The 25,606-nt window shown below is 45.9% G+C and overlaps 1 protein-coding gene across 3 annotated transcripts in view; it reads right to left on the reverse strand.

Annotated features, from left to right (window-relative positions):
• Nucleotides 1-25,606, reverse strand: part of Slc7a1 (solute carrier family 7 member 1) — a 74,716-nt gene that overhangs the window by 36,466 nt on the left and 12,644 nt on the right. For 2 of the 3 annotated variants that reach the window (XM_047553074.1, XM_047553075.1), the window contains exon 2: nucleotides 3,974-4,072. The gene's annotated coding sequence lies outside the window, so the exon portion shown is untranslated. Of the gene's footprint in view, nucleotides 1-3,973; nucleotides 4,073-8,098; nucleotides 8,118-25,606 lie in introns of those variants that run through there. The other variant, XM_047553076.1, reaches the window with a different exon arrangement.

The raw sequence follows: 25,606 nt of genomic DNA on the forward strand, positions 1-25,606 counted from the left end.
GTAATAAAACCAGTTAGGAACCTAAGGCAGCTAACAAAGAACAGTTTAACCTACCATGCACTCTGGAGCCAGTCACCGGTCAGCAGGTCAGTGATGGCCCACGGACAGCTACGTTGGCTGGAGGATAAGTAGGCCTATAGAGCTGTGACCCTTAACAGATTTTTAAAAATCAGGATCATTGTAGAAAAAAAGAGAAAAGAACCAAATAATTTTTTACAAAACTTGATAGCAAATGGAAACCACTTTGCAATCTATATTTCAAGTAGCCAGGAAGGGTGATCTGCAATAGAGAGTCCTAACATGGCCCCAGGACCTCATTGCCTAGGTTCCCTGTGTGAGTGGGGCCTGTGGCTTTCTTTAAACCTAGAGAACGTGGCGAAGGTAACGGGATGTCAGTACTGTGGTTAATCATGTTATAGCAGGTTCCAGTTTTCTGACAGCTTCCACCTGGATCGATGACACAAGCAGCCACACTGGGAAGGCCCACCTGCAATGAGCTGCAGTCAGCCTCTGAAAGCGCAGGGCAGCCTCCAGGTCAGTCAGGTCAGTCTTAGACCTACACCTTGAGGAAATGGATCTGGCCAATTGCCCGAGGGAGCTTGGAAGCAGATGAGAAGCTCCAGATGAGAACCAAGCCCTGGTTAACACCTTGACCACAACTTTATAGACCCCAGGCACAGAACCCAGCCCAGCCATGCTGATTCCTGATCCACAGAATCTGTGAGAAAATAGATGTGTGTGGTTTGAAGCTGCTGCAATGGATGACCGATATGTGTTTCAAATGATCGTGTGTGATAATAAGCAAGTGCGCACTTGTTCTCTCCTTTAACCCTCTCTGAACTAAAACCCAGAGCCTCACCTTTCTGTAAGGGTTTCTGCTTCAGTGGCGGGGCTAATCCTTACTTCACCTAAAACTGTCTTTGGTGAAGGTTCAGTGATTTGAATATAATTTCCTCCTTCTAGAAAAAATGGTATATGTCAAATGGCTGTTGTTTCATTAAGAAAAATGTCTCTACCCTGGGCCACCACTCTAGAACTCAAAAGAGCTACAAAAGATGCACCGCACATTGTCCCTGTCCTCGCAGAGCTCATGGTCTACAAAGAAGAAGAAAGCAGTTGTTTGTATGCACCCCTAGGGAGAACTGAGGGCTTAGGCAGCCAGGGCAAGATGCTGAGTGAGGAGGTCCAGGGCAGGGTCAGAACACAGGAGCGTGGAGAGGGTCTTGTGATGAGGGCAACTTCCTGCTTGACGGAAGTGCTCCTGGACACATGCAGGGGTCCCAGTCAAACACACACTTCCATACTTGGGCTCCTAAGCGGGGGGCCCAAAAGAAAAACTAAAACAGACTCATGGACAGAGGGGGCACCAATCAATAATAGTGAGGACAATATGGAAGGGGAGAAGATAAGGAAAGGAGGGAATTCCAGAGACCCTAAAAAGAAAAAGCCAAATCGCAACAACCCACAGATTCCCAGTTCTGGGGCCCCTACTCTCTGGAGAAGTCTACCTCTGTTGTCTTTGCAATAATCCTGCTGCTTGCTTGCCATCTCTGTGTCCTGTTTGTCAATTCTTTTTAAAGGAGACAATGAACACACAGCACCCCTACATGGTAACCCATCCATACAACAAATGATTATTTGCACCTTCTATGTGCTCTCCCCTCCTAGGTGCCGGGGAAGTAGCAGGAAGCACAGTTAAGCTCTGTGCCCTCCCAGTCAGAGAAGACAGAATGTGACTAAACCAAGGAACATAAACAACCGGGGCAAGCGCAAGGCCTCCTGTAGGTGTGCTCTCTGTGTTGCCTCTGACACTCGACCACACCTCTTCTCCCGAGAAAGGGTGTGGTCTGCTGCTTCAGGCTGTGAACTCCCCCACTCAGACTGGCTCAGGGCTGTGTCCGAGGGCCATTCCAGGGCTTCTACGCACTTGGACAGGGCACTGCCCCACTCAATCGGAGGAACAGAAACGTCGGAGTCAGGCTTTTCCTTTGGAAGTCAACCTTCAGCCGGGTGTCAGGTAACACCAAGGATGTTCTCAAACAGTCTGTGAGGACAGCGGAGTCGGACTGGCCCAGCAACAGGAAGCGGCAGAATGGGCCCACTCTAATTCAAGCAATTGTACTAAATAAGCACCTCAATTGAGAAGGAAAGGAAAGGACCCTGGAGGCTCACAGGGTCCAGCACACAATGGCTCAGCCTGGGCAGAACATCCTCCCACTTCCCCGCTGGCAAGGATCTCATTTTACCTAGTGTCTCTGGGAAAGTGCACTCGGCAATTCTGCACCACTGTCTCTGACATTTACAAGGCTGCAGCAGCCTCATAAACAAGGTGCCTACTTATAGCCTAATCCTCCCCAGGAACCTGGAGCTTATGGGAGGCCTCTCCTTTCCCCTTAATTCTCACCTCAAGGCAGCCTGCTCCAAGTTATTCACATGTGGCAAAGGTACAAAGTCCTTCTGATTACGGACTCAGTACAGGCTGCTGATCCCGATTATGTGAATGCTTTTAATATAGCTATGGATGGAATTAAGGACATGAGTGGCCACAAACGACCGTGTGAATGTGGGAGCCAGGAAGAAGCGTAGGCAGAGACTTGTTAGACACATGCGCACATGTACACACTCACTCGCTCTTCCCCACTACCCCGGGGGCTTTCTCCAAACTGAAAAACACTGTGATGAATAAAATAGTAACACTAATGATAAAATCTTCATATTCAATAAACCTTTTTAAGTTTAATGGGAAATAACCAGAGTAACAGTTTAAAAAAAAAAATACATCCTAACTTGCACCCAAAGACAAGACTCAAGGTAAAATCAAAGCTACTCTTATTTAAAGAAAGATGGGGGGTGAGCAGCTTCTCTGGCCAGTCTTGACCTCTCCAGATCTGTTTTAACCAGTTTTTTCGCCACTGTGACTACAAGATTTGACAAGAACAATTTTAGAAAAAGAAAAGTTTACCTGGGACTTCTGGTTTCAGAGGTCTCAGTCCACAGTCAACTTCATTGCTCTGTGCCTGATAGGAAGCCCAACATTATGGCAGAAGGGTGTGGCAAAGGAAAGCAGCTCAGGACATGACAATCAGGAAGCAAAGGAAGCTTTGCTCACCAGGGGCAAAATTTATACCCCAAAGATACAACCCCAGTGACCTACCTCCTCCAGTACACCCTACCTAACTGTTGTTACTACCCAGTTCATCCACTCAGTTGGATTAATGTGTTGATTAGGTTAAGGCTCTCACCCAGTGATTTCACCTCTAAACTTTCTTGCATTGTATGGTATCTTTTGGGGGACACCTCAGATCTAAACCATAATAGTACCACATTCCCTACTCTGAGTTCCCAGGCTCAAACAAACTGAGTTACAGCAGTTCCTTGTACCACTGAAACCCAGGAACCAGCCAGAAGTGCAGAATTCTTAAGTGAAAGGGTGAGGAAAAGCAAGAATAGTTCTTCAAAAGGAAGGAAATTGGAACTGGCCCTTGACCTTGAGATATGCTAAGTCTCCAGAAGTCAAAAAGAAGCATCCACAGCAGATACATCTCTGCCACTGTGCTGTACAGAGAAGTCAAAGGTCCAGAGCAGCATGACACAGCACTGCCCAGGCATCCGGCCAGGGTTGAGGAGGGGACAGCCTGAATCCTATCTAATCCTATCCCCAGAGTGTGCCCTGGTGACCACTCGGGTGGAAGGCCTTGCCAGCTATAGAACATCAAGAGTTCTGTGTGCGGGAAATGTAGGGATGTAAGAAACACTGATGGAAGGCAGCCCTGCTTTCTGGTGTGTTGATGGGGACACCAAAGGGCTCATGAGCTGAAGGACAGTCATACGAATTTTAAAAAGAAGACAACTAGGGGTGTGGCTCAGTGGTAGAGCACTTGCCTGTTACAACTGTCAGTTAACTTGGGTCAAAATGAATAACAAATTGTAGCACAGAGAGATCACCTGCTGGGGACTGATGGGCACACCATACCTGGAATAGAATGTGAGGCCTTATCACCTTCTCAAAGAGAATTGCTGGGGCCTGGCAGCCAAGACGTCTCAGGAGGGCTCTGATGGGGGCTTCAGACTCCTGCAAAGCAAGGAAGAGCTGTCAGGTGCTTTCTGTTTTGGTCCCAGAATCTCCAGCGGGCTGGCAGAGGGAGGAATGATTCAGCTCAGCACTGCAGCAGGTGGGACCGCCTAGCTATACGGCCAACTGATGACCGGCGTATGCAGGGGAGGCAAGAGGGTCCCGTGGCAGGCACCTCCCGGGCACAGGGAATCCTGGGGAAAGTCAGGGAGAGGATGAACCACCTGGAGATTCCACCATTTCACCTGGACAAACAGAGCCTCCCGTTTCACAGAGGACCACGTACAAGTGTCACACAGGCTATTTCCACAAACACAGGGCACAGAGGTCAAGGTCATCAGGGGGCAGAAAACCATGGCTGATTTCTTCAATCTGACCCCAACTCACACAACTGGCCTTTGGTGATGGAGTCCTGTATGCACCCGCTGGCATGTTAGTGGGGAGTACATGCCCATCCTCAAACACCAGCAATCTGATGATGAAAACAGGACTTGGTGACTGGAGGGTGGCCCGCAGACCAGAAGGAAAGGCACCAGAGCTGGACCAGGGCCTGGACGTGCCCGTGAGGCTTAATTAAGCTGCCTGAGCACCACGTGCATCTAGTGCGGACCCAGAGAGCATTCTCATTACACCAAGAATGCAAAAAGCAGCGCTAATCAACATCCCAAGCTGAGGAATTCCAAGAGCAGCCAGTGATCTCCAACCATGGGAATCCCGTTCTGCCCCCACCAAAACCTTCTGTACCTTTACATCTGTACATTTCATCCTTTCCCACTTTCTCTTTTGAAAATGCCGTAATTTATGGAAAAGTTGAATGAAACTCTTCATCGTCATTTTTCAAAATTTAACACTTTGCCATATTTGCTTTATCTTTCTGTAGGTAAATGCACACTTGCCACGTGAATCATGAGATCAGTGAGCTGCAGCTATTACAGCATCTGACTTCTGACGTCTAAGTATTTCAGTAAATAAATCCTAAGAATGACGCTCTTCTGCACAATTGTAATGACCTTATCAGACCAAATAACCTCAGTATTAATTCAATAATATCCAAACACAGCCCATAATCAAATGTCCCTAAATGTCAATACACTATTGCTTGACTATCATGTGCCATGAGAGGACTGAAGGAAACGAAGGTCAGGGAGGTCAGAGCAGCAGGGAGACAGTTTATCCAAATGTCCTACTGCAAGCTGGGCACCAAGGTGGGGATTCACATGCCAGCACAAAGCAGCTGAAGGCCCAGGAATGGCTTCTGCAGGGAGGTGATATTTAGAGGACAAGTTTACAAACATAGAAGGAAGGAGGGAATGGATGTTCCAGAGAGTGGGTAACGAATACAAAGATGAAGAAGTTTCAGGGTGACAGACGTGATGATGACCCCGAAATGTCCCTGTCCATTGGATATGCCAGGTCACCAGCCTATTTAGGATGCAAGGGGAACGAAGGTGCTCAGCAATTGCCCTGGAGAGAGGGATGGTCCTGGTGGGTCCAGTGTGATCACAAGGGTCCTAAAGAACAGAGGAAGGAGCAGAAGAGCCAGCACCAATGAAGTGACCTGAGAACCCTGTCAGCATCACTAGCTCTCAATCCATAAAGGGAAAGCCAGGCATGGTGACACATGCCTGTCATCCCAGCTACTCAGGAGTCTGAGGTAGAAGCATCGTGAGTTCAGAGCCAGCCTGAACAACTTGGTGAGACCCTGTCTCAAACAAACTAACAAAATTCATAGATATGTAAGGACACCACAAGCCAGAAATCAGGAGGCCTGTGAGAACAGAAAGGCAGGGACAGAGATTCACCCCCAGAGTTCCTACATAGGGACACAGCCCTGCCAACTCTTAGATTTGTGCCCATTTCAGACTTCAGACTGTAAGATAATAAGGTTGTGTTGTTTGATCCATTTATAAAACATTGTAAAAGTTTGAAAAAAGGCTAGAAACTGTCAAAGCTCTGGGGTCTTGGAGTAAAGTTGTCCAATTCTTTTGCTAAGACAAGAAAACTACTTTATTCTCATGGGAAGGAGGGAGAGCCAAGAGCCATGCTCAAACTTTATCTTTTAGGATGATAACCCGGAGTTACAGGGAGAGAATCTAGAACTGACATTTGTAGCCAATGAGAAAATGTGAGCTTGCAAGAAAAAAATCATAATTCTACAAAATCTGTATCCATCACTGATTTCAAATTATTGGAAAATTGAGTTTTCTGAAGACACATGGGGTGATATTAACAAATGGGATATTTTTAAAAATTACATGCTGAAATGTATAGATTTAGAAGATCTACATGGTTCAGAAGATCTACAAGTAAAACAGAACAATGCATGGGTAAAAAGTGATTCAAAGTGCAAAACACCCACGTGTCTTAGAGTACGAAAAGCTCACTGGCTTCAGACTCCACAGTGGAACCAACTACTAGCTATTGAGTTTTGGTTTCGTATCAAAAAATAATAATCACAATTATCTAAAAGGCTACTATGGGTTGGGGGTGCAGTTCGTGGCAGAGTACTTCCAAACCCTGGATTTGATCCCTAGCACTGAAAAAAGGAGGGAAAAAAGGGGGGTGGCTACTAAAGTATTCATCCTTTTCTAAGAACATACCTCAGAGGCCATATTTTCTTTATATCTTAAGCTAAAACAACATATCTAAACTGATAAAAATGAAGAAGCTGATATAAGAATCCAGATGGGGCTGGGGATATCAGTGGTAGAGCCCTTGCCTAGCATCTGAGAGGAAATTTGGGGTTCCACATCCAGTACCACAAGAAGGAAAAAAAAAACAAAAATAAAATAAAATAAAATAAGTTTTATGATTAAGCTAAACATTAGATCTATAAGTAAAGTAAAATGATGCCACTCTTTCTCCCTGGACGTTTTTTGTTTTGTTTTGTTTTGAAAAACAGTGATTTTTCAGAAAAATAATAGCTATAATTAACATTAGTTTTTCATTGTTATTTGTGGAAGAACCAATACACAATTATTTCAGATGGTTCTAAATCATAATTTGTGAGTGGTAAATACTGATAGATAGAACGCACATAAGCAAAAGCCCTGTGGAGTCCTCAGGAGTCTTGAAGAGAGAGCAGGAAGGGTTCTGAGACCACACAGTTTGAGAACCACTGCCTGAAGCAGCAGAGCTTAATGCAGACAGGACACAGGAAGGCAGGAAGGCTCCTCTCCTGCTTCATTAGGCATGAAGCAAGCGGCTGCCAAAGGGATTCTCGCTGCAGTCACATTTTCCTGTCATGGTATAAAAGCGCTTAATGCTAAACTGAAGTCCCAGGAAAGGCATGGCATGCGCTGATCCAGGACGAACGCATCAGGATTAACAGGACTGGAATGCACAGCAAATATATTCATCAGGATTGTTCCTCTCTAATCCAAGAATGTTTCAAGCGATTCAATCTAATTTTCCAGATTTGAGGATTCCTTTGTTAAAAGCAGAATAAAGAAAATGCTTTACCTCATACCTGAAGAATTCAATCTCATTTAAATATGGCATGCAGCATTCCAACACCATCTTTGACAGGCTTCTGGAAGCAGTGGGGACTGGGACAGTGTGTCTGTGACAGCAGGTTGCTATATCACCATATATTAATAGGGGACCCCGGTACCCTCGGGCAAAGCACACAAATGAAGTAACTGAAAGCATCAGCAAACACATTGCACTGACCAATCATAAGTCAAAGGAGTCGGATCTTTCCATTAAGTACAACAGTAGCACCAAAAATGTCCTTGGATTTATTTTATAAACAGTACCCAACTTCCTGGCAACTTACATGACGACTTTGCCCATGAATGAGTTGACACGCTACTCTTCATTCCACAAATATGAACTGAGTGCCGGGCACAGTTCTCGAAAGTGGGGACGCAGCAGGGAACTAGCAATCCCTGTCTCTGTTGAGTTTACGCTGGATTGTTGGGAATATCTCTTCAAAAAGCAAGAATGTATGAAACACTAACCGGACGTGGCACACCCTGGATCTCCTAAAGCAATCACATGGAATAACGAGAAATGGGGCATCACCTCCAAATCCAGACCTGTCCTGCAGTCCCTTCCCATTAGAAGCATGTGGACTGGGGGGGACTGTGCTGAGAAGTGATCACCTTCTTGCTGTGCCTGCAGACACAATGAGTGGACGATTAGAAAAGGACCTGAAGAACCATAGGAACTTGATAGTGACCCCCCAGCCCCCATCTCTCAGCCTTCCAGTCTTGAAATGCAGTGCTGTGATCTGAATTTTAAATGTGCCCTTGTGTTGAAGGCTTGGTCCCAGACTGTGGCACTACTCAGAGGGGTGGAACCTTTAAGAGGTGGGGCCTAGTGGGAAGTCCTCTGGTCACTGGGGGCGTGCCCTTGAAGGATATAGTGGAACCCCAGTCCCTTTCTCTTTCTCTCTTCCATTCCCCACCTATGAAAGGAGTGGTTCTGCTCTACCACACACCACGGGCCCAAGGCAACTAGGTCAATCAATCATGGACTGAAACCTCCAAAGCTGTGAGCCAAGACAAATCACTTATCTTTGTAAGTTGATTATCTCATGTATTTTGTTATAGTAACAGAAAGTTAACACACTACATTTCAGATTTATTCAGACTCTTGGTGAGTGAAATAACATTCAAAAGGGACAGATCTGGATAGTGCTAGAAACATGTTCCAACTTCCACAGCTCTATCACAGCACCACAAAGTCCCACTTACCATTTTCTCAGTCACAAAATGTACTGTCTTCTACCTGGCAAGAGGGGGCTTTACAGTTGTTACTCATGATTCCTTCCACAGGCAAATTCATAGAATAGATTTCAGTGTCTGCTTGAGAATGTCAGTATCTCACCTCTTTTAATTTCTTTTCTTTTTACATTAACAGATAAAAATACATATGCATTTGCTGTGTACAACATATTATGGAGTATATATACATTGTGGAATGACTAAATCTGGTTAATTAACATATACACTGCCTCACACAGTTATCATTTTTGTGGTGTTCTCATCTCTCATGTCCCTCCTGATTCCACCAGTTCCTAACCACTCCCTCAGGCAGCCAAAAAATTTAAGTATGAAAGCTCTTTGAGAGACCACACAATCTATATAGAGATTTGTGGTTCTCCAATACTTATTAGGGGGTAAAAATTACAAACTCTAAAGGAAATGTGGTCAAGGAGATGACAGCAAGATATTTATCCTACCCTAACCCTTCCACAATCAAAACTACTTCAGCCCACTCTTCACCAAGATCATGTGGCTTCAGAATCCCGTAATTCCTCCTTCCTTTGCGATCAAAATGCTCAGAAATCTGAAGAGGGCTTAAGCAGGAAGGGTGGCTAGAGACACTGGGGGGGAGACACTTTGCTTGTCAGAATTGAGGGAAGGGGGTCAACCAGCAGGCAGGGGCCGAGGATGCTCTGAATATCCTACAGTGCAGGGCAGCTCCTTCCAAAGAAATATCCACGGTGGCCAGATGAAGAAAAACTCTGCCCTACTGTGGAGAGCTGGGGCTGCAAATGTTTCACAGATCGGATTGACTGAGTTGTCAAATGATTCACTATTTACATTCTGAGAACCACCACCACAAACAATGTCTGCAAATGAGCACACGTTCCTGAGAAAGCAAAACCTTGTCATCACATCCCTGGAGATCTCTGGATGTCCCCAAAGCGGCATAGAGGATCACTAAGAGGCAAGCAGAGGAAGACAAGAAGCAAAGAATTAAAGGATGGCGTGTGGAGGAAGACGCATTTCCCATGCTAACCTGGGTTCTCGTTTCTAGGAGTGAACGCCACCTTCCAGAACTGCTGGAGGGGAGGCTACATCTGGAGAGACGGGGGCGCCTGCCCCGTGCTGAGGGCCTGTCAGGTCTGTCAGGCGTCTCCCAGGTGGAGATCAGGACAGCCTCCTGGCAGGATGCCCATCCCCACTTCATAGACAGGTGCTGTCACTAAGAGAAGGTGAAGTTAAGGCCCAAATGCCATCTAATTAAAATATCTGTTGTCATCAGAACAAAACAAACAAACAAACCAATGCTCTGGTATTTCAGTGGAAGCCAACCCTCACTGGTGAGAGGCACTGTTCCCAGGGTGGGGACGGCAGCCTCTCACCCAAGGACACTCTCCTGGCCAGTGAGCATGAACCTCTTTATTCAACTCCTAACCACCTGCAAAACAAAATCATAACTGTAAGCGGTCGAAGGGACCAACTAGCCACCGAATGCAGGAATCCTCTTGGATTGTAAAAGGAAAAACTGACAAGAGCAGTAAAAGAGTGGGAGAAAGAGGAAGGGAGGGCTCGGGCTGGAGGAAGGGAGGCATGAAGGACACACTGATTTTCCACGGGGCCACTTCCCTCCGTACAAGGGCACGCTCTCCCTACCTGCCTCCTAATTCCACCTCTGGCCCAGCAAGGATGAACGCACACGTGCAGTCAGGGCGCCGCTGACAATAATAATAAAAGCACCTACTATAATAATTACAATAATAATAATAATAATAATATTAAGCACCTACTACATACCAGTGCCCTCTCCCAAGGCACTGTAGGTGTGTGATCTCACTTAATACTCAAACCAGCCTTTGAATTTACACAGCTATCACACCCACTTCACGCATGAAGAGCACGGCCGTATAAAGTGGATGTAAAGTGGAGACGTGGCTCAAACCTCAGGGTGTCTGATTCTCCATTATTTTTAATAGTACTAAAACTCTTCGTGAGACTTATAATAAGTCCCCTAGGGCCTTGGGCCATAATGTAATTACAGCGAAAGTTTAATTAGATACACGGATGATCCTCCCACTCAGCAAATACAGTGAGACACTATGGAAGCAGGAGGCAAAGGTTTTGAAGATGACGCTGGTATCAATTCCTGCCCAGTCAGACTAGCTGGATGAGTCTGGACGAAGAATTCTGAATCTCAGCCTCCTCACTTCTCCAGAGGGGAAACTAAGCTCACAGCACTGTTTAAAAACAAATCCATAAACGGAGATGATCCATATGAATACCTTAAGTATTTCATGAAATACATACATTTTGGGGAATTTCTCTGAGTAAGCGACGTAATTCCAGAAGCTCTTTCTCTTCGTTTCATTCTGCTCTTAGCAGTACTGGCTCTTAGCTAGTGTTTTGAGATTTCCTTGCCAAATAGTTACACAAATAGATATATGCAGCCAGGGGGAGCTGCTATTTAAAGAAATTCTCCAGTTTAAATGAAGAATTGTTTGACATGTAAATAATCAGCTCTTAATTACCTAGTTTGTCAATATTTTAAAAGAACTATCTCATTAATGAGCTGCTCTGGTAGCTAGTAGTGCAAATGACCCGATTTTGGACATATGACATGACAGTCTGCCAGTTACTTAACCAAGAATATAAAACAGTCTTCACAGCAAGGGAAGAAGGTGTGACTGGAAGGTAAGAAAGCTCCTCGTGAAACACACACACACTTCGGGCTATCTCCAAAATGAGCAGCGGAGAGAGGAAGGAGGCCTGGGGGAATTTCTCCTGGCGTGGTCACGGGAGACCACCCCTGCGTGCAAGCAGGGCTCGGGGAGAGTGAGGGCGACACTGAGGTAAGGGTCTAGGCCAAGCTTCCTCAAGGTCTCTTCTCCCTCTGTGATGGCTTCCCCAGGCACGCGCACTGGGACTCCAGGCTAATACTCTCCCGTGACTCAGTAAATACAATCTGTGATCCTGATTACACAGGACCCACTTATTCCCCTTGCCAGGGCCCAGGATTGATAGAAGATCTTCCACTATGGAAATGAGCCACCTGTGCCTCCACCTGTGCCCAAGGGAGGTGCCAGGGAAGGACGGTGACCCTCAAGCACACCTGGTGGCTCTTGTCCAGGATGCAGACACTAGCCTGTCTTGCTGTTTCCCTTCTCCCAGTTCTTGGGCAATACTTCCAAGTTAACCCCACCCAGCTCCTCTTGCCCAGTGTTTTTCAAAAAAGCAGCATCTACACAGAGAGGGACCCTAGAGTCTAGTCCAAGGACCCATTTCTCTCTCTAGACCCTGAGAACCCCCAGAGGATACTGAGTTTGCTTTTCTTAGTAACCCACCTTTTTACCAAGAGGAAGGCTGGAGTGTAGCTCAATGGTAGAACTATTGCTCAGCATGCATGAGGCCCTGGGTTCCACCCCCAGCAAGGCAGAAAAGAGGTACAAATAAAAACGTAGAAGAAGAATGTTGATGGTTATACAATAGTGTCAATGTTCTTAATGCCACTGACCTATGTGCTCAGAAATGGTTAGGGTGGTAAATCTTACATGTATTTTACCACAATGATGATGCCACAGAGGTTAAACATAGAAGTTTAACTCAGGTTTGGTTCACCTGTCCCAACAATTCCACTCCTAGGTTTATACCAAAATAAATAAAAAGTATGTGTCCATGTGAAAACATGTATACGAACACTCATAGCAGCGCTGTTCCTAACAGCCACAACATGGAAACAACCCACATGTCCACGGAATGATGAGCAGATAATATGTGATGGACCCAATTATACCATGGGATGTCACTCATCCACAAAGGTACTGGCACATACTACAACATGGAAAGGCGTTGAGAAGAGCACGTTAGGTGCAAGAAGATCACTGAGACCACATGTTGGGTTATTCCATTTATATAAAAATGTCTCAAACAGAAACAGAAAGGAGATTAGTGGTTGCCTAGAGCTGGGGTGGGGATGCAGGAAGGGAATGGAGAGGGACTATGAATGGCAGGTGGGCATGAAATTATTCCAGCATCGTGGGGATGGTTGCATAACTCTGCATATATGAAAACTCATTAAATGTATACTTTAGTGGGTGAATTTTATGGTATGTAAATTATATTTTAAAAGCTGCTGGAAAGAAAGCTAAGAGAAACCCATTTCCTGGGGAGCTACAGTATCGTTCTCCTATTGATGGGGCCCAGGCCTACCCAATACCTTCTACACCAGCTCAGCTGTTACCACAGCACTCTCTCCCACGTGCTTCAATTCAGCTTCAAGTCGAAACTCTTATCACCCACCCCACCCCACCCCCAAATCAATAATTATGGCTCCAGCTACCGCCGGTAAGAGGCTCTCCACTCTATCCACACAGTTGTTTATTACGTGTAACAGCCGTTTTGCTTTGAGAGTTTCAGGAATGCGGAATTAGCTCCTATTTAATAAACCCTCCCTACTACCACTGCCTCATGGTTTGTGAATGCAAGCTCTGATCTCAATGTGAGGTTTGAGCGGTTCACGGTGACAGGGCACAGAATAAAATTAAGGAATACTGCAGCATTTGTTGCTTTAAATAATGTACTATATAACATACAGAGTTTCTAAGATTTTAGCTCCAACAGAGTGCAGGGGAGAGGGAATCTTCTCCCTGTGGGCCTGTGGTCCAGGATCAGAGAAAACAGGATGGCTTTAAGAGGTAACGAGAAGTTTTCATAAAAACTCACCAGGAAGAGATGGACCCATCTCCTGGCCTGATGGGTACAGTTTCCAGGGGCCTTCAAAAGGCACTCTTAAGGCAACCAAGCCTCAGGGAGGCTGGGAGAAACACCCAGCTCAGTGAGGTGGAGGCAGATTTGGGGAAACTACCCACACTGACTGTTGGGAAGCTCACAGGGCTTGGTCACTGCCTTTCCACTACAGAGATGCACCTGCCTGTGACTTCTGCCATCCTCCTGGGAGCGTGGGGCTGCTGGGTAGAACACCCTGCAGGTAGCAGCGCCCGCCCCTTCCCTCCCACGGAGGCATCCGGAACAGCGTGGCAGAGGCGCTAAAGATGCCCATAAAGACAAACCAGCCTGGATGTGGCCCGCAGCCCAGGCAGGCGGCACAGGTCCAAGAACGAGGAGCTGGCGCAGCCCTGTCGTCACCAAAAGGAATTAAGCAAGCACTCGCCAGCCTGCCGCTGAATTTCTGTACTTCCTTTATAGACTTAGGAGTAATTTGTTCTCCTGGGGCTAAAGCACTAGCTGGTTGCTATGGTTCCACACAGGAAAAGTTAGGGACGTAGAATGTGCTCGCCATGGAGTGTTAAGTGCCCCTGAGCTCAGGGAGCGGTTTATGCCTCAGATCTCCCACGGGGAGAGGAAGGGTGGATTGGGCATCCCACACACCTGGCATAGGCTGACCAAGACTTCACTGAAAAATAGCTCTGCCCTCTTGTGCAAAACGGTCCCAAGAGGCTACAGAAGAATTATGGAGTAATCAAGGAATGCAGTGCCAAGCGGATCTAATCCATTCCAATCCAGTCTGTGTGGTATGTACACCATCATTACTATTTTTCCTTAACGGAATCTACTTCTTTATTACCTAAACATTTTTTTTAAATTACATATTACTCTCATAAACTGAGCACAACCAAATTATCAGAAGTCAGATATTAAACTCACCTCCATCACCCAATTTCAGAGGCAGCTGCTTTGCCGGGACCCTGAGGGCTACAGTCTAGGACGCCCTCGATGTGACTCCTATCTACCTTTTTCTAATTCACATCACAGTTCAACATGCCATTAGAAGAGAAATGTTAGTGCCATCCCTAAAACAGTCCTGCAGACAGAAGCCCCCACAGAACGGTCAGGCAAACCACAATCTGCTCCAGGAACCGTAAAACTATAGCATGTGGCCCGATTTAATATTGACCCTGAATTAAGAACGGTTTTATTTTCATGTTAAAGTTCATATTTTAAAAGGTAACAAGAGAAGAGGAGGAGGAGGAAGAGGAAGATGATGATGATTATGCTTCACAGAGCCACAGGTGGCCTTCAAAGACTGAAATACTTGTGATACGGCCCCTTACAGAACCCGCTTGCTAAACCCTGAGCCCATCTGTGCCTTTATTTCTCCACGAGGCAACTCAAGGCCAAGTTTGCTGAGTGACTTGGAGGCACAGGTCTTCAGGCTTCTGAGTGAAGGAAGAGTACCAAGATTACCAAAGAAGCTGCTAACATCAATGCTTTCCCAATGCTGCTGTGTACAGTCACTTTGACATTTTAAGAATGTCTTGTCTAAAGAAAAATAAAAGAACATAGGGCTGCACAACTCATTAACTTTTGTCCTCGACTCCACCGAAGGTACCCGGCATAGTGCTTCTAGCCTGAAAACACATCCATTGGCCCCCAGGTCCACGTCCCCACCTTAGGGCTCACCTTGGGTCTTAACTCAGCTCACCTGTCTGCGACCTCATCTCTCTGGGAAGATGGGAGGGAGGCGAATGAATGAGGCCCCACTTCAAGGTGTCTTGATGTTACGTCACTTGTCCACACGGTCAGCTGTGATCACCAAATACTTTTCCAGGTCTGAGGAGCTGGAGGGACCCTTCCTCTACCCTAGACTACTGACACCCTGCCCTGCCTTTATATGTAGATGCTTCATTAAACTCAACTCAAATTGCCCAATTTAAGAATGCCATCTGTTCCCTGCAGGGCCTCTGATGGCCACAGTGTTAGGGACAGTGAGCTCTGGATGCCAGCAGCTACTGATGACAACTCCCAGAACACAGTTCCACTCCAAGGAGGATGGTGTGGCAGTGTGATATACTCAAACCACCCTCCGCCCATTACATGAGCTGCTCCCAAGTTTCACAAGACCAATAGACACTACCCGGTCTCAAAAGTACCTTGAGACTAATGATCAGTTACAACACTGTGCATTATCAAAATGAAATTTTTGTTTTATTTTAAATTCCTCAATCGAACCAAATGACATCTGAGCAGCTGGTATGCTACAGACACGTTGCTAGGTCTTTCCTGCACTTAGAAACTCAGCCATCAAGTCTTTCACAAATGAGGACATGGAACCCCAAAGGGTGATCGATGGTGCTTATCTGGGCTGAGTGGCTAGGGCCAGCGTCATCCCAAAGCTCTCTTCAGTCTGCCTGGGTGCTGCCTTGGATCCACCTTCAAGGCTGGCCAGGCCCCGACCAGTGGCACCTCACAGCTACCTAATTTGTCTGGACATCTTGTCACATTACAGTAATAAAAGGAAAAACAGGACCAGGGATCAAAGTTTTCTCACACAACAGAAAATCCCCAGCAGCCTCATGCATATAGTTGTAGCACCTGGAAGGGCCAACAGGTGAGAGGATGTAGCAGAGCTTGACCTGAGTGTGGATCCTGGTGGGTGCAGTCGCGCCATCTCTAGGGCATAAAAGAAATGACCAGTATGCTACATGCAGGGGTCCTCTCCTGAATCATTTCTGCTCTGAACTTGGCATGGACAAGGATGCCAAGGCCTGCTTTGGGTCTGGCAGCTCCTATCAAACTACAATATTGAAACTGAGTGTATATCAAATGGAAGAATTTTCATGTCATATTTTTATCAGCTTACAGATCTGAAACCCTGTCTGCCCCTGACTGTGTGACCTTGGACAAGCCACTAGGTGTCTCTGTTTCAGTTTTCCTACATGAAACAGGGATAATGACCTGTTCACCTACACCCCCATCCTTATCTCATGTCTAACTTGTTCTTAATGTGAGGATCAAGGGACAGAGGCGAGATAGAGGTCAAAGTCTCAGATTAAACAGGAGAAAGCTTAAGGGGATATTATTTAACTTCTTTGAGCTGACTCTTTTATCTCTGCAAGATGAAGAGGGTCAAAGGAATTAATGTGTATAAAATACTGAATGCACCAGGCACTAGTACTAATAGCCAACTTAAAAAGTGCTAGGAGGATTAAGTACCCCAAATTAACTATTTTACACTATGAAGGTATTTTGTAATTGACAAAGCACTCCACAAATATGTGGTTTAAAAATTTAAATTACAAGGGCTAGAGATGTAGATCAGTGGTAGAATGCTTGCCTACCAAGCAGAAGCCTCTGGTTTCAAGCCCCAAAACTGCCAAAAAAAAAAAAAAAAGGTTACCGTTAGAATTATTTCCATCTGCCTTAATTCAGAAGGCACAAGATTGAGGGCAATTGTCTGGAAATACGAAAACTGACTTTAAACTATTAAAAATATAAACGCAATGGGTAAACTGTAAAAGCATAACTAATAATGACTCAGGTTTCAACAGTAAATTTTTATTTTATAATAGTTACATGTTTGAACACCCTAGTTTCTGTCGCACTAACAGCCAAAGCCCTTTCTGCCCTCGGCCGTGACCTGGGGCGTTGGCAGTGACCGTGGCCACTGTGAACGTCAGCATGTGCCATTCAGATCATGAAGTAAACACACGTCACCTGCCTGCGTCACACTCCAGCCAGAGGCCTCTTCACCTCAGTTTGGCTTGGGCCAAACCTGGAAGCTTGAACTTTCATTAATAAAACGAAACGGCTTTACTAGTTCCTCCATAAGGTGGGTCCTCCAGTTTCTGCCACTCTGAAGTCAGGCGGAAGAAGAATGGCCCGCGGAGAGAGGCCACTTTCCTCCTTCCGGGAGGTCTGGACAGTCACAAAGCCCAGTTATTTGTTTTGCCAACCTGTGTATACATTGAATGGAAATGTCTGTTTCCACGTCCCGCTTGACGTCTCTAAAGACAGATGATTAAAGAATAACTGCCCCCAGCCTGGTTCTTAAGCAACCTCGCTTCCTGCCTTTTAACTTACATTTCTGTCGACTTATCATCCACTCTTTTTTGTTGACCTTTATGTGTACAATGTTGCTTCAGAAACCTTTTTCAAAGGAAAGGTCAAAATGAAAAGTCACTGGGAAGGATGCCAGGTGGCCAGCAGCCAGGGAGGCAGCGCCCAGACCTGAGGCTACGGGTGACAGGTTGACACAGGCACAGGCAGGTGGCCCGGGCTGGCTGCTGCCTGCGCATGGCCCAAGTGTAGCACGCTGTCTGGGCCACCTGCAGCCAGACAAGCTCCGTGCACCAGGCCAGGGTCCTTCACTCAAGAGTTACTCACTGCATCTTCTCCTCTGGGCACACCCTCTGTTAGGAACTATGGGTGACGGATAAAGGTGTAGACGTGGTCCCTGACCCCAAAAGGTTCATGATTCAACTGAGGAGAAAAGACATACAAAAAGGCACAGGGACCACAAAGGAGAATGTCAGAAAGACAGAGGGTTGGGACACTGAAAACACTGCTCAGGACTGTCTGCGCTGGGATGTGGTAGAAAGAGGAAAAAGACGATTTGATGGACAGGACTGAGCAGATGCAATCAGTTATGGAATATGAGGGACAGGAGACAGAAATGGGTCAAAGGTTAACTACCTCTCAAATCTCAAATCTGGATGACTGGAAGAAATTCCAAGTGTGGATTTACAAGTACCGAGTTTGAGCAGACAGAGAGACTTAGGTAAAACACTGTGACCTTGCCATTTAGACCCCACCAGTACTCTCTTTGCTCTGGCTCATAATCTACAAAGTGATGGAAAGCTTATAAAAAACGTGAGTGGAACATGGCCAAATGGCTGGTGGAGGAAAGTAACTGGAAATCTGCTTGGGCCTGCTCTCAGCGCCACACAGAGCAGCCAACAAACCAAATAAACTACAAACAACCAACACACGTATCAGGCCAAGGTCAAGTCCACCTGGTAAAAACGTACATCTGCAAAATTTGATGGAAGACAACTGGACAGTGAAGGAACAAAGACACAAAAGAAAACAGTGGCAAAAGCTAAAATCCATCAGAGTCATTTGCTATGGACAAATGGCTGATAAGGGCAGAAGAAACTTCCATAGACACATAACTGGAAAATAATGAATCCTGGTAAGAAAAACTTCATAAAAAATGAAAACTTTAAATGGTATATCTGTGCTCTAAAAACCTAAAACCTTACACTGAAGTTCACTTTGTAAATGATTTTCATTGAAAATTCATCAAAGAGGACATATTTCTGATAAAGTACTTCTGTCCCTAAGATAGAGTCAAAATCCCCTTGGATCAAAAAACATATTGTCCAGCAAAGCAGATGGAAATACCTGCCAGGCAGCTGGGCGAGTGAGAATCCAAACCCAGGACTAGAGATGCTGGCTCACCAGAGGAAAGTGCTGCCGGGACCAGCTTCTTGGGGGCCAAGAAGGCTGTCAACAGGGTCAAGGGAACAACCACATTTCAGGAGCTGAAGAGGGAAGTAACACAGTAACGAACGCGACATGAGCAATTCTGAAGAATTCAAAGGCAGGTTGATTTCTATGAAGCCAGGGAGTGTTCAACTCCACCTGCTTCCCTTAAACTGGGCACGCTCACCTTGCCAAGTGTGCCGAGAGCCAGGCAGGGCACGCCCTGATGATGGTAGCCTAGTGTGCAGCCATCACATCAGATATATTCGTTAAATCTAAATATCAGTATGTCCCAAATGTATCATCATTATGTCCCAGGTATGCCAACAAATGATATGTCAGCATTAAGACGTTATACTCAAAAAAAAAAAAAAAAAAAAAAAAAATTCACTGCTAACCTAAGACCCAAATCTAACTGCGCTTCTTTTATTTGCTATGTCTTGGTGTTGAGAGCTCAGGTCCTCCACCGTCACTCATTCTGGACCAGGGCAAATGGTCTGGGCCGGGAGCCCGACTGTCCCAGATCGCCTCTCTGAAAGGCACTCTGCAGACCACTCTCCTAAGCAACACCTGCCTTATGTGACAAGCCCTCTCACCTGCTGTGCCCATAGAAAGTCGCCTTTGACAGACTCAGGAAAGGGAAGACTGTAGAAAAGGAACGGCCAACAGTATGAAGTAACTCAGAGACACAAGAGGGGGTGAGGACGGAGTACAGATCCCTAGATCCCTAATTAAAAAAAAGGGGTAACTCTGAGTAACGTTAACATGGTCCAAGGGATGAAAACTGGTAGAAAGAGCCTGACCTTCTCACTTAATCAATAAGGAAATGGGGCTCAAGGTCAACTGCTGTGCTATCACAGCATCTGCAGAATCTCAGGGAACTACCACCTGGCAAGAAGTTTGGTAACTCAGAGTGAGCACCTAGAAAGCACCCAGCTGATGTTTGCTGTGGGAATGGATAAATGAATGGATGCTGTCATTCTCAAAGGGCCTACCTTGAAATTTAAAAACTCACAACTGAAAACAAGGTCTAGAGTAAATCTCGACATTGCACAATGCACCTAATATTTTTTACTCCTTAACTAGTCTGGCTGCTGAGGATAACTTCCAGTACAAATCGTAAGTGCCTGCGCTGGCCCTACACCAAACAAATGAGTAAAACACCTGCCGCCCCACCTGAGGGCGCACACGGTAAGTTCACGTAAACAAAGCAGAGGAGCAAGGCCACACCCTCCCAGGATGCATTTTTTTTTCTCTGCCCCTTTTTGTGTAACTGTTGCAACTGTCCTTTAGCTAAGGGGAGCAGGAACATTTAACTAAACAAACATCTAAGAACACCGCAATTTTCTTATTTATTATTATTTATTTTCTTATTTATTATTATTCAACCAGTGCCAATTTCTCTTGATCTACACTGGAAGAATTCCCAGGGACACCTTATCAAAACAATAAACTCAAAAAAAAAAAAAAAAAAAAAAAAGAACATAAAGAGCGAGAGAGATGACGACAACATATATTTTTAAAAGATAATACTGTGTACTGCTAACTTATGATAAATATATTTTTAATTTTTCAAAAGAAACTTTTATTTGCTTTGCTACTTCAACAGTCCATTCCGCCAAACAGCCCAAATTTAGAATTTACAAACAAATAGAGCCTGGACCACAGGACAGTATGTTTAGCTTGTGGATATGCCATTAAACATTGCTTGGCATAAAACAAATATCACGCTTCCAGCCCCAAGCTGTTAGGTGTTTTATGATGTAGCTAAAAGAATTAAGCTAAAAATGAGTTTATGTACAAGTTAGTCCATAAGTGTTTTGTGCCACTGCTCCAAAAATTTATATCCCAAGTGTAGTCTATGTTCTTAGTTCTAATTTTTTCAACATGGCACAAAGGGACATATTTCTGTCTTCGCTTGAGGGACAATGGTGGCCTCTGTGGTCATCTGTTAGGGCCTTGCAACTTCCAAGGAAGGACCTACCAGCCAATCAGTTTCCTATTCAGAACTGAAGATGAATTTTTTTATTCATTTCCACCAAATATTATCAACATTCAGTCTTCCTCTTGCTCTGGGACAGGCAGGAACTTGTGGGACTGGCAGTCATCATGAAATACAAAGCCTTCTGCAGACAGAAAGAACCACCCAACCATCTCTGATAAAAATGACCAATTTTCTAACAGCAGAGAACTAGCTAATGCAACGGACACGGTCCCACCATTAGGGTCAGTCCCTTGCTTCTTGGGGTCAAAAATTCTCCCAACCCTCCAAAGACCACACCAGCAGTTACCAACTTCAAATCAAACTTAAGCTTTGTGGAACTGTGGACAGTCAGAGAAGGGAGGGAGGGGGAGGTTCCGGAGAGTGGACTTGCCTCTTCGTTTGTGGAGAAGCCTTGGTAGGAGAGAGCCCAGTGGGCTTTCTGGACAACAGATGCACCATCTCCAGCACCATAAAGAAGGAGAAATAGAAGGAGGGAAGATCTACTGCCCAATCTCTAAGTGCGCAGGACCATGCTGGGAAGTGACCAGTCATTCCCTAGGTTCCCAGACCCCCAGAAAGTGGCAGAGGAAGGCTGGGAGCTGGTTCCTGCATCATGTCCATGCCAGAGCACCGCCACCCCTGTCCTTCCACTTGCCACTCAGGTAGTTCCAGGTCAGAGGAATCCTTGCTGTGGCAGGTCACCTCCACTGCTGGGTTCTCTTTAATTACCTGAATTAGTGTTACTGTGAGTTTTACAAACTACTATATCCAGAGCACAACATAAGGTCCATTCTAGAATTCAAATAAAATTCCATACATAATATGGTCGACTTTAACTGTGGTTTGAGGTGCTAACTGTAGAATGAACTTGATGGTCAGATTAGCTCGAGGCAGCCAGCTTCTCTTCAACCACCTTTGTTCCCGATGGCATCTCAGCCTTTTCAGCAACTCGGGCTGGTGGCCTGGCTGGAATCCAGCTGACTGTGAACTCCCCGACCCAAGAGGGTCAGGTTTAGCACGAGCAGGGCGCCAGATTACACAGGCCCCACTGGAGGAGCCAAAGCTCCAAGCAGGGAGTGGGTGGTGGGGCAGCGGAGGAAGCACGGTGCTCGGGACAGAAGCAGTGACAGGAAGAAGGCAGCAATGTTCCCTGGAGTGGGCTGTGTGAAATCTCAAGTAAGGGAGAACACGGGGAAGAGAAGGCAGGTGATGCTCCAAGAGGGGGTTCCTAAGTCAAATGAAGAGGGCAGTGTCCATTCTGGGGTGCAACTCTCTCTACAATGCCCAATGGAATGCAAAAAGACAACTCGGATGGCGTCTTGGGGATCAAGTTTGCCCCTGCTCCTTTCTGAAACACCTGTTAGGGGAGCCAAGAACATAAGAAATAATATCCCAGCCAAACTTAGTCTACTCCAGCCAAACGTCCTGTCTTGGGACAAGTTCACGAAAGAGCTTTGTCCCATGATAGCACTATCAAAAGATTCCTGATAAACACCAAACACTCCTGGGCCCGCGAGCTGTGCAGCCACGTTCTTCAGGACCAGGCCTCCCCTTCCCACAACACTTTCTAGGTTTGGTCAGTGTGCTCAAGCCACGGAAAGTCTTATTTGCTTTTTATTTATTCTAAAACATTTTCAAGACCTGACGAAGGACACACACTGACTTCTGAAGCTGGCTGGTAAGTGTGGTTCATTTTGCTGTGGCCTGTGGCATTTGAAACTCTGATCACATCTCTGACCCTTGGGGTATCTCGAATCTTCCAGCCAACTCATCTCTGACCCTTGGGGTATCTCAAATCTTCCAGCCAACTCTTAGGAATGCTCTGCTACCCCCAAACAAAAGCCAAGGCTTCTTTTGGGACTGGCAAACTAGACATTTCCTCTCTTCTGAAACACAATCCTTATCAGATTTCTGCCCAGAGAGCAGATATTGAAGACATCTGAACTTGAACTGAGGTGCTTTTTCATTTTTTTTTCCCCTCCAGATCTATTTGCCATCCTTTGTCCTCCTGCAAACCTTCACTGAACGGGGGGCACAGCTCAGTGCGTGCTCCTCAGTGCAAGGGCATGTTGTTTTTATACACACACATCTGCGAGTGTGAACAATGCCCTGTCATGGCTGGATCAGGCCTGCTCAGCAAATCTAAATGACCTTGAGTAAAATGTGGGAGGCCAGTGAAAAGCACCAGGTGTCCTGCATGGTCTCCAGCTGAGTCTACCCAGGAGTCCAGGGAAGGCCAAGAAGCAGCTGCAGGGGCTGCTATAGGGCGAATCTGATGCAATGTCCTTGCAACCAGTTTCTTCCTAGACAGAAGAGAGAGCTGCTGGGTCACAATGGGTATCCTCGACTTACACCTTTTACTAACCAGATACTCCAGTGCTCCATGCCCCTGAGGAGCTGTATTTGATCTCAGCCCCACAAGACTTCCTTCCGCACTGTTTCCCTTTCCTCTGCCTGCAGTACCTGGAAGCGGGCAGGACCCCCTCTCTCATCTTTTCATATTATCCTTTCTTTATTCTGCTGGGGAAAAATCTGTTGCTCAGGAGGGGGGGGGAGCCGCAGAAGCAAGCACACCATTAAGTATTTTCCAAAAGCATTTCAGGCAGAAGGCAGGTCTTGCTAGAACTTTCCTTACAGAGCTTCAGTGGGGCTGGACTGCGGCTGCTGTTGGAATGCTTCACCCTAAATCCGAGCAGGGTGGGTTAAAAAGGCGAGATTTCTTTCCTTTGCCTTTGATGAGGGCTGTATGTATTTGATGTGTAGGGCTGGTTCATAAGTCTTTTGAAAAATAACCTCTGTTGGCTTCCTCCCTGGTGAGATAGTTTGGGGCTGAAACTTCTCATGGCCTCTCCTGACATTCCAGCCCTCCCCAGGAGACACCCCGCACAACAGAACTCTGCTGCCCGTCCAGCTTGACCTGACACCAGGAAATGGCTGGCTGTTGAACGGATAAGCACTCACTAGCGGGCGATCAGAATGTGAAACGCTGGGCCCAAGACCCCTCACTCCACAGTGGCAATGAGGAAACTCATCATTCCGATCAGCAGAAGCTCTTTGCCAGGAAGCATGAGTCTGGTGAACCATGAGCATTTTTCACACCTCTGAACATGTCTTAATTTCTTCCCCTGGCTGCTTTGCTGAACAATCATGACACAAGTCTTCAGCTGACCAATTCCCCATGCAAGGTGACAAGTGCTATAAAACGGAGAGACTGTTCATGAGCCCAATTGCATACTTCCACCCATGCAATCTGTAGTCCATCTTAATGCCTGGTGAGGTGAATAAATAGTATGCACCTTTAAGTGACTGAAAGATGTAAAAAAGGTGATCATAAACTACCTCTAAATTCCTGCAAGACGTACCATAAAAACTAATCTGATTTTCCCCCCAAACAAGGCCATGATGGGATTTTTATAAAGTCAACACATGCCTGGTGCAAAATTCACAAGTTGCCAAAGGGCACAGAGTAAGTCCTAAGTCCCTCCACCCGACCCCACTATACCCACAACCTGCAGAGTCTTCCAGTTGTTCATTTTTTTTTTTTTTTTTTTTTTTTTTTTTTTGTGGCGCTAGGAATTGAACCCAGGTCCTTGCACATGCGAGGCAAGCACTCTACCAACTAAGCTATATCCCCAGCCCCTTGGCTCACATTTTATAGAAGTGATTGTAAGTTTCAGATTTCGAAGAAACATGTAAATGACATTTCTTTTGCGTTTCCTGTCTTTCTTAATTATTTTTATTTTAGTTTTTTTTAAATGGTATTTCTATAGCCTATCAAACAAAAAGCTTTCTAATAAGTATATGAATTAATGAACTAAACAATACAGCAAAACTAAAAGTCACATACCTGCATTTCCTAACAGTCCATTCCCATACCCCCCACCTCACTTTCCTGTGAGAAGGTACAAGAAAACCACTTAGAGTAAGAAATTTAAGGGAACTTCTAGGCGTTTCCATAGGCGTGTGCAGTAGAACACTTGGGAAGCTTAGGGCCATGTCAAGGCCCTTTAAGAAACTGTTCTGCTTCACCCTTTAACTTTCTCTATGCCAACTCATGTGCCGGCCAGAGAGCTTTGAACTCAGTGACAGGCTAACACAGCCAAGGTGTAGTTATGAGTATTTCAAGACAAATCTCTCCCCCTGACAGAAGCCAGCACCTCCGTGGAGGTAGAGGAGGCTGGGAACTATGCCCTGGCACCCCTTTTCCATTGGCATCCCTTCCTGAGATTTCTTAAGAACCAAGCATAAGCAAACTGCAAGGAGGCTTACCCACAAGGGCAGACACCCAAATGTGCACCAGTTCTTCCAGGTGGCACCCTAGTTTCAGGTCTCCTGAGCAGGAGTCCTGAAACCTGGCAACCCATGCCAGCTCTGTCAGCACCATGGCGCCCCCCACAGGCCCTCGCCACGCCAGGTTCACCTTCCCCTCACCCGCATCCTTAATTAGAAAGTTCCTGACACTTGCCTCTTCCATGAAGAATTTCCTGACTAAGAGGGAACATGTAGCAACCTCTCCTTAGCTCATTTCACCACCCCTCAGTCTTCTGGAAAAATCACTTTGCATGTTAATTGACACCTACTCTTTTACCAGCTGAGCAAAGACACATTTATGTGCAA

The sequence above is a fragment of the Sciurus carolinensis genome, chromosome 5, assembly GCF_902686445.1.
Source record: "Sciurus carolinensis chromosome 5, mSciCar1.2, whole genome shotgun sequence".
Classification (NCBI taxonomy): domain Eukaryota; kingdom Metazoa; phylum Chordata; class Mammalia; order Rodentia; family Sciuridae; genus Sciurus; species Sciurus carolinensis.